We start from the raw sequence: 13,800 nt of genomic DNA, 5'->3' as shown, positions 1-13,800 counted from the left end.
TTTGTGCTATCATTACAGACAATAAGAACAGCTATGCCATTCAAGTTGTGCTATTTACTGCTCCAAGGCCTGAGTGGGTTAAGTAATATTCCCCTGTATAATTAATCTAATCCTTTTCAGGTGTTAAAACTGTAAAAGTAAACCAGTTAACTGCTCCTTTAGGGAAATATGAGATTTCACCCTATCTAGAGATTGAAACTGCAGTCCCCTGTCAGCCTGAAGTAGCTACAGAAGATTGATCTTCGACCACGTTCCCTCTAATAACTTCTAGGGTAATGAAATCTCTAAAGCAAAATGGTCATCAAAAAAAAAAAAAAAAAACTATAAGGGGAAAATAAAGGCCGCAGAAATTAATAAGCCAAGTTAACTACTAAGAATAACATTATGCCTATCTATCCCAGAGGTTAAAGCAGGTAGCAAAAATTATGCTTCTCTTGGTAATGTTAAAAAGTAAAACAGTCATTAATAAAAATAAAATTTCTTCATCTCTGTCTAACCCAGTGCAGGAAAGGCAACTGGAGTTTAGGGCTCTCTACCCCAACAGCTGTTTAAGTTGCAAAAATGAAGAAAAGAAAGCAGAAACCTCCTTATTTTCGTTGTGGAATTCACAGCCTATGTGAAAAGAACTGCTGTCAAGGTGAACTGCATGCTTCCTGGGTTCACGCCTTCCATCCAAAACCTGAAAAGTGAAGCACACTGAGGATCCTCTCAAGATACGGGTCTGGCGGGCACACTTCAGCCCTAATGCACTCACTAACTCTGAAAATGCTCTCCCTGGCACTTGCTAAGGAAGGGCTCGAACTGCTTACCTCCGGTCCTCTACTTCCCATGTGTGTGTTTGGGGGGCCAGAATGGGTGTGTAAAGCAAAACCTCAGCCTTTGCCTCCCTCTTGGGGGTGGGGGAAATTGGCCTCTGGCTGTCCCTGTCTCACTAGGTAATCTAACCTTTGCTTCTTCTACCTGTACTTATGTCAAAAGGTAATCCCGTTTAGCTTTAAATCTTCTGTTTGCTATTCATAACAGCACCAAATCTGTAAACCTGGGTCAGGTAGAAGGTACTCAGTGCTCAAAAGTCCTGCCTGATCCCTCTAGCCCAGGGTATTTACCTCCGAAACGGATATAAATATGTGGTAAAAATTTGGCTTATGCATCCCAGCATTAGTGCTCCCCAACATTAACATCATCCCAGGAACAGAGCCCATCCCTCTGCCTAGCATACATTTCTTAGGCACTCCTAGGTCTGAGCACTCTACTGGTAGGGCTCAGAAGTTGCAGGAAAATTGGTAACTGGAAAAGCAAAACTAGCAGGGCTAAACAGAAATAACAAACTCTCACAAAAGTTAATTTCAAATGTGTAAAACAAAATCAAGCACCATCAAGAGTAGCTGGCCAAGATACAAAGCTATTAAATGGTCCCTTATGGTCTTTATGGCATGGAATTCTCCCCTATCTAATACTCCTACTGGGGCCCCTCCTAAGCCTTTTTACTTCTGGTAGCCATTGGCCCATGCAGGGTTAGCTCATGCAAATAATTATGACCAGTAATATCAGAAAGTAAAGGCCCCAAAATCACATTGGCTTCTAGGATTAGAAGCCTCCAGTACAAGAAGTGGGGATTGAAAAGGGAAATCAGCCCCCCCCCCCACCAACCTTGGTGGGTGCCCTGCCCCTTAAGGAAGTCGTCACTGCCTCGGCCCCACCTCTACCCCTACCTCACGAATCATTGGTGTTATCGTAGCGGAAGTCCAGCCCTCAAGGACTCTTCTTCCCCTCCCACTTCCCATCCTATATAAGGGGGTAACGAGGGACCCACGAGGTCTTTGATTCTGGTGGGAATTCATAGACCCTGACCATTCATAATGGTCAGTATTAAAAGCACTTTTTAAAGCATCTGCTGGAACTCATACGCCTCTTCATTTCTTTGCGCCGGGCAGCTAAAATTAGGACTTCCGGACCTTTCAGTGCAAAATGTTTCATCTAGTGCTTCTATATTAAACAGCATATTTCATTTAAAATAATGGTGGGCTGGAATGATATTTATTTAATTGTGGTTACCATAAGTGATAGGGAAATTTTTAACCTTCAGTAATGTGTTATTTCCTTTATTAATGAAAAGCAAAGTGGCATAAATCGGCAAACTATTTGTAGCCAGGGCCAGAGAGATAGCATGGAGGTAGGGCATTTGCCTTGCATGCAGAAGGACAGTGGTTTGAATCCTGGCATTCCATATGGTCCCCCAAGCCTGCCAGGAGCAATTTCTGAGAGTAGAGCCAGGAGTGACTCCTGAGCACTGCCGGATGTGACCCAAAACCAAAAAAAATTTTTTTTGTAGTCATTAATTTAAGTGGCTATGCAAATGCTGTCATTTAATCAAGATTAATAGTTTAAATCAAATAAATATAGGTAGGTTTATTTTATACGAGAGTGAGATTTCTACCTCCTAACAATTGAGCAGCCTGTATTTTAGATGTTTAGATATAATTAATGTTTCAAATCATCATATTTTGATTATCAATGTTTGAAGTTGGTAGGAAAGTACTTGGAGTGACACTTGAGTAATATATAGGGTGACAGGATATTAACTAGATTCTCTTTAAATTTTTTTTGGGGGGGGACTTTTGGACCATACTTGTTGGTGCTTAGAGGCTAATCCTGGTGGTTCTAGGTACCATGTAGCACCTGTGATGTATAGTCTGTGCTCCACCCATTGAATTCTCTCCCACACTTCTTCCTTCTACTTTACTTATTTTTATATTTTGAGTCATACCTGGTGGTGCTCATGGCTTACTCCTGGCTCTGTGCTCAGGAATCATTTCTGGTAGGGATAAGGGGAGGCCTTATCCTATTTGATGCAGGAATTTAAAATGGGGTTGGCCACAAGCAAGGCAAGCATCTTACTGTTGTGGTCTCTGGCCCTCTTTATTTTAGTTTTGTGTAGAGAACTCCCCAGTGGTGCTTGTGAGTCCCAGGGGTGTGAATGAACATTATTATATCATGATGCTTAGGTCTGATGTATAAGCCATTTGAACCAATGTGTTCTTGGGGTTGGGGTCATAAGGTGTTAAGACTGAACCAGAACCTCACACACACACATGCAAGGTATATGTGCTCTATCCCTTTGTGCTGTCTCAAAGGTTTTGGTTTTGGGGCCACTTCTGGTTGCTTCAGATTCTGTGCTTGGGCAGCACTCCTTGTTTATATCACTCCTGTTTATAGCTCAGGGGGCTATAAACTAGTTTTCCTTTGGACATTTCGGAAATCATTATTCTATGGTGTTCCCACACATACCCTCCTTCCCACTCCATGCTGGGAATTAAACCAGGGCCTCACATAAGCAAGACTAGAGCTCTACAATCAAGTCACATTCCCCACTCTTCTATTACATGTTTAGATTAGTTTCGTGTTCATGCTGTCAGGGAGTTAGGATGAAGCTCTGAATATATCAATGGAGCTCAAGTAAAATTAATTAATTTTTTTTTTTTTTTTGGTTTTTGGGCCACACCCGGTAACGCTCAGGGGTTACTCCTGGCTATGCGCTCAGAAGTCGCTCCTGGCTTGGGGGACCATATGGGACGCCGGGGGATCGAACCGCGGTCCATCCAAGGCTAGCGCAGGCAAGGCAGGCACCTTACCTCTTTGCGCCACCGCCCGGCCCCAAATTAATTAATTTACTGAAATGCATGTTCCTTATGTAACAAACACAGAGTGTCTTCATTCCCTTGTTTGCTAGCCACTGTTTGTCTTTTTTGGAGGGGAGTGGGGATATCCATACGAGGCTGTGCTCATTGCTTACTCCAGACTTTATACTCAGGGATCACTCCTGACAGGCTCTGGGGACTGGATTGAACCTGGCCCAGCCTTTTGCAAAACAAATGCTTTACCTACTATACTATGGCTCTGGCCTCTGGCCTTCAGTGATAAATAAATGGCCCTCCTTTGGCCCAACTCCTATGGACGGAGAAGGGGAATTTGACCAAAGAAACATCCCCTAGTGTGAGTGGATGTTTCTGATGATGCTTCTATTTTATACAACTGACTGCCATGTAATATGGAATAGCTGAAATCACCATAGAGATGAATGATTGTAAAGAAACGATTCCTCATTTGAGGAAAGAGCTCAAAGTTCAAAGGAAAGTAGAAGGAAGCAATGACTGCATAAGTTTTTATTACTTGTAAGGTACCTGGCACCATAAAGACTTTAGATAGGATAAAGTCCTATCAATAAGACCTCACATAAGCCTTTAAGTCTTATTAAAAAACTTATATCTAGATTACATATGCAGACCATGATTGTGCTTGTAATGTTCATATTTAAACAGAAAAACATGTAAGTCCATGCCAAAACTCCCACTCCTGGAAATTAAAAGAGAGAGGGGGAGGGAGAGAAAGGAAGAGTGTTTATTTATCTTGTAACAACATAGGATTAAGAGTATGAAACTGAACTGTTTTCTAAAGTGCTCATTTAGCAAGCATAAAAACAATCAATAATTAGCATTTATTGTTGTTTATGTGGCATTCATTAGAAGCTGTGAGTTTGAAATTGTGTTGCTTTTAGAATCTGTAGCATAGTGATAAAAGAAAATAGTTGTCTGGTAAAAATCAAACTTTAAGTTACATTTCAGATTTCTTTCTACTCTTCTCACCTAGAATGATTAGTTGTGCATCAAAAGATGAAAGCAGATAGTACTGGTTAAAAAAAAAAAGCTGGGATTAACCTTAATCTTGTTAATAAGTAAATAAAAAATAGAAAATGAGAAGTAAAATCAGGAAAATGTTTCCTACAGTCACATCTTCTCCTGTCTCAGAAAAGTATTAGATGTTGGAACTATAGTATATCAGGTAAGGAGCTTGTCTTGTGTGAGGTAGAGCTAGGTTAGACCTCCAGCATCCAGTATGGTTTCCTGAACAACACCAGGAATGACTCCTGAGTGTGGAGCCAGGAGTAACACCTGAACATTGCCAGGTGTGGCCCCAAAATGAAGTAACAAATATTTAAAATCTGACACAGGAAAGACAAAATAAAATTAAACACTATTTTAAAAGTAAATTTGTGCAAAATATTATAATCAGAATAATTTCTTTCCCTTGGGAAGTGGATGGATGGCTTCAGAATAGTTTGCTACACATAAATACACAGGTTGTAAAATCCATGGGCCAACTACTTAGTTATTTTGTGAAATCTCTAATCAATATTTAGTTAGATTCCATCCATCATTAAAGGTCTAGAAGAAAACACTTATTTCCCATTCTTACCCCCAAATTATAATGGTTCCTGCATATCTGAGGCTACTGTCAAAATTTAGAAATAAAGACTATGAGAAACAGAGACTTAGGAAATTAGGTGCCACCTTCTTTAGTAACTTCTGGGGTAAATCAGTTCACTTGTTTTTTTATGTTTGTACTTTTGGCCATACCCAGTGGTGCTCAGGGCTTCCTCTTGGCTCCACAGTCATGCATTCTGCACCCTACTGGCAAGCTCAGGGGACCATGTGGAGGGCTAGGGATCAAACCCAGGTCAGCAACATACAAGGTAAGTCTACATACAAGGCAAGTGCCCTACCAGCAGTACTATCTAACTCTCTAGTCCCTATTCATTGCTCTTCAGTGAGCCACATCTCCTTCTTAGGAGCAATTTAAAGGACAGGGGTTCCTTCTCTTGTGGGGGTTTAAGGGAACCAATTGGCCCAACTGTAACTGTCTCATCTGCATTCTGGTTCTACCACTTGTATTTTATTTGGCATTGTTACTTAACTTTCCCAGTGACAGTTTTCTCATCCGTAAAATGTGACCCATAAGGTTTGCCTCTGAGCGTTGTTGGAAGGTTCTGTGGGATTATATTTATGAAGCACTTAGCCCAGAGGCTGGTGCAAAAGGAACACTCAGCCAAGTGACAAAGCTAGCTGACTGTATTGGTTATGAAGTACTCTGGCATGCCTTTGAGAAGTGGAGAACAGCTACTTAACAGCAGAAATAGAACTAGCAAGGATTATCTGTTTCCCCACATCTGTCTTTCCGTTGATGAGAAACAGCCAACAGCCAAGTTATTCTGTTGACACATCTGTGCCACTTGGTTTTCCAATTGATGACTTTTAGCCTCTGTAAAAAAAAAAAAAAAAAAACTGCTGCGTTTCTGTTTCTGTTGATTTCATCGGTGGTTTCCTGATACACCCTGGAGGTAGGAAATCTTTTCATCTGTGTGCTGGTGTGGAGATAACAGATGAAGTAGGAGGGCCTTGTCTAGGAAACACCCACAGGGAGACAGCAAGCTCCCTCCTGTCTGGGGGTACCCCAAAAAGAAAGAACATGCCCCAGCAAATACAAAAATACTGGGGGTGTACACCTGCTGGCAAGACAAACTTTCCTGGAGTAGTGACAGAGAAAAGCCTCTGCCAGAAAAGATCATACTGCTTTTTTGCCAAGTGAATGAAGAGGTGACATCACCAATAACAAAACGAGGCACAGACAGGTGTCAGAGGAAGCTTGTTTCTTTTAAAAAGTACTTAAAGTTAATCATTGAACTGCATATTCACCTGGAAATGACTAAATTTGGGAGAGTCGGAGCTTGGAGTCCTTGCTTATACATCAGTGACTCATCGATCCCTGCCTGCTATAATGTGAAGCAACATTAAATTACAGAATTGATTTGCTCTGTTTTTTAATTTTAGGAATTGCACTTGGTGTGAACTTACTGTGAGAACCCTCCAATCTAGTGGGTGAATCTGTTTTGCCTTCTGAAGGACCACAAAAATAGAATATCTTGGGGCTGAAAAGCTCAAAGGGGTGGAGTAAATGTCTTGAATGCCTGAGTTCCACCCTTCCCTCCCCCAGCAACACTCAGGTATGGTCCTGGTGCCCCCAGCCCTGCTAGATCCAAGCAATATCATAACTGTTGAGTTTAGGAGTGCCCCCCCCCATGTGAACTCTGATTTAGAAGCTTTACATTGGTGGACATTGCAAAAAAAAAAAAGATTAGCACAATTATAAACTTTTAATTAGGACAGAGTGGGGGTAGTGCAAGGCAAGCACCTTTACCCCTATACTATACTATTTCTCTGCTTCCCTTCTTTTTATTAAACTTTTATATCACTGAAATCAAATCATCTCTGAAGTCCTATAGAGTGCTACAACTTTTAGTCTCTTTTTGTAAAACAAAAAAATAAGGCTGAAAGAGGTTTAAGTGAAATGGCCAAGGTCACAAAGTAGTAATAAGGGCAGATTGGAGTCATACCTAAGGGCATAACCAGGCTCCCTCAAGGCCAAAAGGTTGATTACAGCACACTATCCTGTCTCCTGAAAAGAATGCTCTGTGAATAGGAAAGAAGGAAGAAAGGAGAAGGAAGAAAGAGGAAGGAAGGAAGGAAGGAAGGAAGGAAGGAAGGAAGGAAGGAAGGAAGGAAGGAAGGGAGGGAGGGAGGGAGGGAGGGAGGGAGAGAGGGAGAGAGGGAAGGAGAGAAGAAGGGAGGGAGGGAAGAAAGAAGAAAGAAGGAAGGGCACTCCATCCCCAGAAAACTGGATACACATTCTTCTCCAATCATGAGTCATTCTCCGGTACCACATGCTAGCCCATAAAACATATCTCCATAAAATCAAGAGGATAGAAATCATAAAGATTACCTTCTCAGATCACAATTCACTGAAAGGAAGGAAGAGGAGAGGGAGGAGGAAGAGGGAAGAAGGGAGGGAGGAATAAGAAAGGGAGGGAGGGAAGGAAAGAGCAAAAAAGGGAAAGATAAACAGAAAGGGATGAAAGAGGAAATAAGAAAGAAAAAGGAAGGGCCTGACTAATAGCACTGCAGTAAGGCATTTGGAAGGATGGTGGTTCAAATCCCAGCATCCCATATGGTCCCCCGTGTCTGCACGGGGAGCCAAGAGCGCTGCCGGGTGTGACCAAAAACAACAATAACAACAACAATGACAAACAAAAAGAAAAGAAAAGAAAGAAAAAAAGGATAATTGCAATTCTACATCATGAGGAAGCAGCAATAATGGAAACCTTTTGCAAGAAAGGCCTCAGTTTCTCAACTTATACTTACTTTATACAGAATATTTAGCACTGTCTAGAGCCACATAAGAAGGGGTGATTCCACTGAGCTCTCCTGGGGTTTTCCTGGTTGGGTGACTAGGTAGCATACTACCATTGTCTTTATGGGACAGCCCCCTCCCCCAACAGAGAATTAATGGCCCCAAATATCAACAGTACAGAAATAGAATAACTTAAAACGTTAGCATTTATTAATACAACAAGGCCTTGCTTAGGTGGCAGGTGTTGATGAAAAAGAGAACATCTTTGCTCTAAAATAATGAACATTGGATTGTGACTTTTTAAAGTAGGTGCTTTTGGGGGGAACAATGGATGCTCAAGATTGTTTTTAAAATACAGATGTTGGGGGCTGAAGAGATAGCACAGCGGTAAGGCGTTTGCTTTAGACGCAGAAGGATGGTGGTTCAAATCCCCGCATTCCATATGGTCCCCCGAGACTCCAAGGAGCAATTTCTGAGCATAGAGCCAGGAGTAAAACCCTGAGTACTGCCGGTGTGACCCAAAAACCAAAAATAAATAAATGAATAAATAAATAAAATAAAATACAGATGTCATCAGGTCAGAGCAATAGTACAGCGGGGAAGATACTTGCCTTAATCATGGCTGATCCAGATTCGAACCCTGGCACCTTATAAGGTCCCATGAGTCTGCCAGGAGTGATCTCTGAGCTTAGAGTTAGAGTATATCCTGAGCATTGCTGGTGTGGCCCCCAAATTAAAATAACGATGAACGAATTTTGTCTCCCAGAGAAACTTGCAGCAAAATCCACAAACTAGAAGAGGTCCTTTCATTGAGCCATGTGTGCTGAACAGTTTCAGAACACACCCAAATAGTCCACAACCAGAGTGGGAGAGATTACTTTTTTCCAGATATGAGATTATACTATCATACATAAAAAAAAATTGAGTTTTAAAGCAAAAAACAATCTGAAGACGTTTTGAAATGTTTGGATGAAGAACTTCTGGATACCAGGAAAAGTTTTAATTAAAAATCTGACCACCTCAGAGGATGTCCTCTCACCTAAATTTCCTCTCTGTGAGAGACTGACACTATCACAAACTGGGACTGGGTGGGAGGAAAAAGGAAGTAACCTAATCACTTCCTGTTGCTCTCTGCAGCAGAGCGATCACTGCAACTGTCATTCCTAAGTAACTTGATGCTTACTTCTCACATCCAGTTTCACAGGTAGGTACCCACTTTGATTATTATATATTTTCAATAGTTTGTCATTTTGATCATTCTTTTCTTTTTTCTTTTTATTTTGGTTTTGTGTTTGGGCCACACCCGGTGGTGCTCAGGGGCTCCTCCTGGCTCTGAGCTCAGAAATCACTCCTGGCCGGCTCAGGAGACCATATGGGATGCCAGGGGATCAAATCTGGGTCCGCCCCAGGTCAGCCATATGCAAGGCAAATGCCCTACCACTGTGCTATCACTCCAGCCCACAAGGAATATTTTTACTCTTGATGTTCTAGCCTAATGATTTTATAACATACTTCCTTCTCATCAGCATATAGTTCTCAGCTTTGAACCTGCCAATTCATTTTTCATTAGTTGGCCTCCTTGACACTCATCAATTTTGAGGATAAATGTCATCCTCTGAAACATGACAACAAATGTCCTCGCTCCTTTCATTGTGGCTCTCCATTTCACTTGTATCAAAGATGATTCAATATGGATAATTATGCCTTTATTTCTTTGTTTTCTTTTTTCTCACCTACCCACCCACTTGAAAGAGTGCGTCAGAAATTCCTTTTCTGCCTGGAAATATATTTTTCTTCCTAGTTTTTAATCACAAAAAAAAGCTTGACTCATGGCCTTGCCATGGCCACCCACCTAGAGATAATACTTCCCAGACGTAGTGACTGACTGTATGGTAGGCTGCTTTGCACTGAGATCTTTCTGTCTGTTGCCAGAGGTACAGCAGGAACTCGGAAATGCCCAACCAATTTTCTGAGAGATGGTCATCTCAGAATTGCTTAAAATTTGAATTATGATTAATTATAGGCAGGAAAGAGATATACTGAAGCTATCCAATAAATTTCCTATACGCTAGCATATTGTGGGACCAGAGAAATAGTACAGGTGCTTGCCTTGAACACTGGACTTAGTGTTTTTTGTTTGTTTTTGTTTTGGACCACTCCTGTTTTGGGGTTACATCTGGCTCTGTGCTCAGAAATGATTCCTGGCAGACTGGGTATGTGTGGTGGTGGGGGGGGGGGGCAGCAATATGGGATTCTGGACATGGAACCCAGGTCAGCTGTGTGCAACACAAACAACCTACCCACTGTGCTGTCATTCCAGCCCTGGAGTTTGATCCAATTAACGCATATGGTCCTTTGAGCTCTGCCAGGAATGAGTGATCCCTGAACCTAGAGTCTGGAATAAGCCTTGAGCATCGAAGGTGTGACCCCAAAAGCAAACAAAGAAAACCAAACAAAAAATAGCACATTGCGTGAAGGATAAAGATCTCAATTGTTAGTAAGAATTCACTTCACAATGATCTGTGAGGTGTATAGAATTACTTGAGAAAATAAAGGACCTAAGAGGAAAATGGAGGAGCGGGAGCAACAGTACAGGAGATGTGAGGGCTTGCCTTGCACTCAGTCAACCCAGACTCTTTCTCTCAGTTTCTATTCTCAGTATCCCATAAGGTCCCCATAGCCCTGCCAGGAATAAATCCTGAATGAAGAGCCAGGTGCAGCCCAAACCAAAAAGGGGAACAAAAGGGAAAAAAAAAAAGAAGAGAGTGGCACAGTTCTCTTACACATCAGTGATCCCGGGACATAAGATGGACTTTTTTGGTTTTTGGGTCACACCTGGCCAGCACTCAGGGGTTACTTTTGGCGCTATGCTCAGAAATCTCTCCCGGCAAGCTCGGAGGACCATATGGGATGCAGAGATTCGAACCACTGTCCTTCTGCATGCAAGGCAAACATCTTATCTCCATGCTATCTCTCTGGCCGCATAAGATGGATTTTTATTTCAACCTAGGAACTGTGAGTGAATTTGAATTCTCTCATTGCCTCTACAAAGGTGTTTTTGGTTTGTTTTGTTCTAAATTAAAAATAAATCAGATTGATTATTGGTGCAGCTGGATCCTAATTACACACTTTACAAACAGGATGGACTGGTATCCTCAGAGGCTGACATTGTGTGATTCAATTTTGTTTTCTTCCACACCATGCTTTTCTTTGAGTTAATGGACACAGGTGGTGTGGCCAGCATTTAAGCTCTCCTCCTACAGTTAACCTCATCTAAATTACAAATGAGGTTAAAATCCTACCACAGAGGAAAAAATATATTAGTAATGATCAAGATGGCTAGTCTTAGCTAAACAAGTCACTGCATTTAAATACAATAAACCCAGTACTTTTATGACAATAAGAAATGGGGCTTTTGTGTCAGCTACTTAATTCTTCTGGCTCTAAGCATTTGGAATTCCAACAGTCAGTTAAAAAAATAATCCAAAGGATAATCAAAGGATAAGAACCTTCTCCCCACCCATACATGCCTTAGGTGATCTATAATCTTTCTGCACAATATAATACAGAAAGATACCAATCTTGAAAGGCATTTTATCCCATTGCTTAATGAATACCTGGAATAGTCATTTTTAGTTCTCTCATCTTTAACTCATTGTTGTTGTTTTTTTTTTTCTCCCAGTGGACATAACTTGTTGGAGGGTACAAATAGGTTATGATGTATTTTATTTTTTGTTTTTGTTTCTTTTTTTTCTTCTTTTGGTTTTTGGATCACACCAGGCAGTGCTCAGGGGTTACTCCTGGCTCTGTGCTCAGAAATCGCTCCTTGCAGGCTCAGAGTACCATATGGGATGCTGGGATTCAAATCACTGACCTTCTGCATGCAAGGCAAATGCCTTATCTCCATGCTATCTCTCCAGCCCCTATGATGTATTTTCTTACTTTATTTAGTCATGGACTCATTGTCTCCGTTAGTGGCGAAACACAGCTAATTTTCTTTGAAATCCTGGGGAAATTATAAATAAGTCTGAATTTTAAAAACTTCCAACTTTGGTTCTTAAACTCAAATTACCAACATTTGTGGGGGGTGGGGGGTGGTTCCACACCCAGCAGCACTCAGGAGTTACTCCTGGCTCTACGCTCAGGCAGGCTTGGGGGACCTTATGGGATGCTGGGATTCAAAACACCGTCCTTCTGCATGCAAGGCAAATGCCTTATCTCCATGCTATCTCTTTGGCCCCAAATTACCGACATTTTGTGAGAATTTGTAGTGACACATAAAAGGCACAAAGGGGTGATTTAAAACTGCTTATAATATTGGGAGGGGGGTTGTTGGGTTATACCCGGTGGTGCTCAGGAGTTACTCCTGGCTCTGTGCTCAGAAATCACTCCTGGCAGGCAAGGGGGACTCTGGGATTCAAACTACTATCAGTTCTAAACCCGACAAATGCAAATGTACTACCTCTGTGATATCTCTCCAGCCCCATGAAACTGCTTATAATCTTTTTTTTTTTTGGGGGGGGGTCACACCCAGCAATGCTCAAGGGTTACTCCTAGCTCTATGCTCAGAAATCGCCCCTAGCAGGCACAGGGGACCGACCATATGGGTGCCGGGATTTTTTTTTTTTTTTTTTGGTTTTTGGGCCACACCCGGTAATGCTCAGGGGTTACTCCTGGCTATGTGCTCAGAAGTTGCTCCTGGCTTGGGGGACCATATGGGACACCGGGGAATCGAACCGCGGTCCGTCCAAGGCTAGCGCAGGCAAGGCAGGCACCTTACCGTTAGCGCCACCGCCTGGCCCCGGGTGCCGGGATTTGAACCACTATCCTTCTGCATGAAAGGCAAACGCCTTACCTCCATGCTATCTCCCCGGCCCTGCTTATAATCTTAATTTTTACTTGGAATTTTAAAATGTTTGCATTATGCTTTAGGGCATTTGGCTAATGAATTTGCAGGGGCAGGTTGATTAATCTTTTCCTGAAAGTAGGAAATATAAGTGTGAACTCTTAGGTGGATACCAGGGCTATGGGTTTCTAGCAATGTGCATTTTTTTTCTCTAACTGAACAGTGATCTGAGAGGCTAGACCACAGTGGATAGGACATTTGTTTGCCTTGCACACTGCTAACCTGGACTCATCCGCAGCAGATTCCCCCCAGCCTGACAGGAGGGATTTCTGAGTGCAGAGCCAGCAGATGTGACCCAAACAACAACAAACAAACATCAAAAAACAGTAATCTGAGACTATTTCTCATATCCTTTTTTTGGGGGGTGTTTTGGGGTCACAACTGGAAGTGCTTATGGTTGCTTCTGGAGGTGCCTGAGGGGCCATGTATTACTGGAGATTGAATTCAGACCTCCAGCAAGCGGAGCAAGTGCTCTTTGAATTACCTCTATACACTCCCATTGCCCTTCTTTATAGATTTCTCCCTTGCTATGAAAGACTAGCAAGTTATTCAGGGATGATATGATGACTCAGTATTAAATACAGTACTCAATATATTATTTAATTCTTGCACCCACGATGGTATTATCGTCGATGTCTGAGCCGCTTTTCAAGATCTTGTGGTTTGCTCCCTTCCTTCCTGCCTGACTTCTTTCCTTCCTTCTTCCCTCCTTCCCTTTCTCCCTCCCTTCTTTTTTTTTTTTTTTTTTTTTTGGTTTTTGGGTCACACCTGGCAGTGCTCAGGGGTTACTCCTGGCTCTCTGCTCAGAAATTTTCCCTGGCAGGCACAGGGGACCATATGGGATGCCGGGATTTGAACCACCGTCCTTCTGC

The 13,800-nt window shown here is 42.1% G+C and overlaps 1 protein-coding gene across 1 annotated transcript in view; it reads right to left on the bottom strand.

Annotated features, from left to right (window-relative positions):
• Positions 1–13,800, bottom strand: part of FRMD4B (FERM domain containing 4B) — a 253,675-nt gene that overhangs the window by 35,062 nt on the left and 204,813 nt on the right. The gene's annotated exons all lie outside the window — the stretch shown is intronic.

Source organism: Suncus etruscus, chromosome 7, assembly GCF_024139225.1.
Source record: "Suncus etruscus isolate mSunEtr1 chromosome 7, mSunEtr1.pri.cur, whole genome shotgun sequence".
Lineage (NCBI taxonomy): Eukaryota > Metazoa > Chordata > Mammalia > Eulipotyphla > Soricidae > Suncus > Suncus etruscus.
Note: the sequence above shows the minus strand (reverse complement) of the source record. Positions and strands in the feature narration are given on the sequence as shown.